At 35.2% G+C, this 3,632-nt stretch overlaps 1 pseudogene; it reads left to right on the forward strand.

Moving 5' to 3' along the window:
* The first annotated feature begins 167 nt into the window (after window positions 1–167).
* Window positions 168–3,487, forward strand: LOC125575400 (annotated as a pseudogene).
* Window positions 3,488–3,632: the final 145 nt, after the last annotated feature.

Consider the following 3,632-nt stretch of genomic DNA (forward strand, 5'->3'; position numbering starts at 1 on the left):
CTGATTTCACCTTGGAGAAAAAATTTCTGAGCATGACTTGTAGTAATCTGGACAGCAGTTTTTGTTGCTATCTACATGCTCTGTCCAAAAGAAGAAGCAGATCAGTTTAACAGAAATAGAGCAAGAAAAAGCTTCTGCAAGAAAACAAAAGAAAAATAGACCTTCAATATTCTGTCATTAAAAAAAATACATGGACATTTATCTCTGTTAGCGCAATTTGTCTCTCAAGTCTGCAAGCCCACAAACAGAAGAAACGAAAAATGAGTGCGTGTAAATGATTATTTAGTCCCTGCAAGCAAACAAACAGATATATAAATGTATAACCGTGAAGCACGCAAGACTCTTGATAGACCGACCCGGGAGAGTGGTTAGCTCATCCGTGTTATAAAACAAATCTTGTATAGCCTTCAATTGTGAGCATATATATGTAGATGATAGGCAGATGATTGCATCCAATATTTTGATGAAACATTCAAGTAAACATATATATAGAGTTATCCTCCTTGTGATGAATCAGAAGGGAAATTTGAAATTCTCTCTGCTCAGCTGGCTTTTAAAAATGTCTGCTTCAGCTCTTTATATAAACTAATCTGAAAACAAGTTAAAATCAGTACTATAGAGACAGAGAGGGGTTAGTGAGTACCAGCTCTTTGAATCAAAAGTGAGAGGCACCATAAGATGCTGCGAAGAAGATGAAGATGTCGCCGCCAATTGACTTTCCACTACCGAGGTACTGCCAAAGTCGATAAATAATTGTTCTTTCTTACATTTTTATGGTATTTAACACTATCTTACACGATTTCTTGCACCGTTCTGTGCTTCCCCTAGATTGTAACACATGTATGCAACAGAGCTTTCTTTTGTTAACCTTATCATGTTTCGAGTGGATTAATTTGGACTTTCCACTAATGAAAACTTTTTATCTAGTTCAAACTTTGCAAACATATTTTTTAACGAATGGGATATTTGATGTTGTGATAATCAATAAAAAAGTAAATCAAATATTTTGTTAGAGTTGTTAAATTATAATATATGGATAAACTCTTCCTATTTAAACCCGTCTTATTTAAGATCCATTCCATTTAAATTTCAAATTCTGTTCATACCTTTTATATTTTAATATACTTATTGAACTTGCATTTTAGATAAATGATCATTATTTTGGATAATTTAGACCCTTTTAAATGTATTTAAAGCCTTTTAAATAAATGTTTTAAAAGTAATTCGTAAAAATTCAGAAATATATTTGAAAGATTATCATATACTTATATCTAAACTTCAAAAATTATATATATATATATATATATATATATATATAATAATACAATAGAATATTCTATGCATACTTGTTAGGGTTTTGTGTTAACCTTCAGAAACAGAATCGTCGCCATTATCATATGCTTCCGATTAGTAAAGTTTGTCATTGCGTTTGGAGTAGTGTAAGTTGAAGGCATACATCTGTTATTAGCAACGATGGAACATGAAAGGTACGTGGAGTTTCTTAGTTTAGTTAATGGTTACTTTATCTTGTGCTCTGAATCCTTTTTTTTTCTTGCGGTTGTAAACACCAAAGTACCCAGCCCTAATATTTAAGAAAAAATCCTAATTAAAACTCGTATCTGTATACATGCCATTGACTATATCCTTACAGCAAAACCGGTGGTGAAAATCTGAGAAATCAAGATATGATGGACTGGATCAGTGAGCTGCCTAGAGATTTGATTATACAGATACTATCTTCACTTTCGACAAAAGATGTCACAGCAACAAGTGTTTTGTCTAAGAGTTGGAGATCTGTTTGGAAGATGGTGCCAAACATCAAGTTTGATTCTGGTTATCACTACAAAACTGAAAGCCATAGTTTTTCAGAGATTGTTTGCAAGTCTTTGCTTTCATGTAGCTCTCCGGTTCTAGAGAGTCTTTATTTGGTAAATATTTATGAATCTGAAGCTTCAGATGACATAGAACTATTGATTGGAGTTGCATTTGCACGCCCTGTGCGTAAACTAGTACTGGAGCTTCTTCTAGATAAAGACTATGACGGGGAGTTGATTAGAATATTGCCGAGTGTTTTCTTTAGCTGTAATAACACACTGGAAATATTGGAACTCAGCAGTAAGTTATTGCTTTTAGACTTCCCTTGTCGGGTCAGTTTAAAGTCTCTTAAAAAGCTGCGCCTTATAGATGTGGAATTCAAAGATGACGAATCTGTTTGCAACCTTTTATGTGGCTGCCCTATTCTCGAAGATTTGGTTGTGCACCGAAGGAACAGTTATGATTCAAAGGCCTTCATTATGGCGAAGATTTGCAATTCTAAGTATGAGGACGACTTGATTAGATTTCCGAGTGTTTTCTCTAGCGGTAATAACACACTGGAAATATTGGAACTCAGTACTATGCTTTTAGACTTTCCTTGTCGGGTTGGTTTGAAGTCCCTTAAAAAGCTGCACCTTATAAATGTGAAATTCAGAGACGAGGAATCTGTTTGCAACCTTTTATGTGGCTGCCCTATTCTCGAAGATTTGACTGTGGACCGAAGGGGCAATTATGATGCAGAGACTTTCACTATTGCGGTTCCATCATTACAGAGACTAACCATAGTAGATACTTTTCAAGGAACAGCTAATGGAGGCTATGTGATAAACGCCCCTTCTTTGAAATACTTGAACATCAAAGGGGTTGGGTTTGAATGGTTTCGCGGACTCATCACCCTAGGCGAGTGTTATGAGTTTTTTCTGATTGAGAATGCGACAGAACTGGTGGAGGCTAAAATCATAGGCGTTATAATGGATATCCATGTACACAATGAGGATATTTTGGCTTCTCTAGCTTCAGTAAAACGTCTTTCTTTAGACTTTTCACCCTTGAAGGTACGATATCTTTTTTTAGTGTTCATCCTTGTTTTATATACTAATTAATATTTTCATCATGGACAGATCAAGTGTCCTACTGGTATTACCTTCTACCAGCTGGTATCTTTGGAGCTTAATACACGTAAAAGTGAGTGGTCGAATCTACTTGCTCGCATGCTCGATAATTCTCCTAAATTGCAAATCCTCAAGCTCATTAACACCGTAAGAAATTTTAATTAGTTTTTTTTTTTACTCATATACAGCTCCTTCACTTTCAGGGTACTTTGATGAGATCTAATATCATTTTTCTTCAGGCAAATGATTATAACAATAGAACATTATACTCCTTCCGATTGGTCGGCGAATGGGAGAAACGTCCAAAATGCGTACCGGAATGTTTGTTATTCCATCTTGTGACATTCCAGTGGACAAATTACCTATGGGAACTAGAAGAAGAGCTAGAAGTGGCAAAATACATTTTAAAGAATGCAAGATGGTTGAAGAAAGCAACTTTCTATACGGAACCGGAAGATGTCGAAACCTTGGAAGAGAAACGTGAGATGCTAAACGAATTGGCTAGTGTAGTTAGGGCTTCAAATTCATGTCACCTCGTCTTTGAATCATCATCCAACTAATCTCTTTAACTTTTTTTTACTACTATGCTCTTGTTGAGTCATTGAGAAATGTAAAACTCGATAAAATTTAGCTAAGTACGGATGGTAATACTAAATCTTGATGACATTTGGGGGAAGGGACTGATGAATATTATAAATGGCACCA

This window comes from Brassica napus, chromosome A4 (assembly GCF_020379485.1).
Source record: "Brassica napus cultivar Da-Ae chromosome A4, Da-Ae, whole genome shotgun sequence".
Classification (NCBI taxonomy): Eukaryota; Viridiplantae; Streptophyta; class Magnoliopsida; order Brassicales; family Brassicaceae; genus Brassica; species Brassica napus.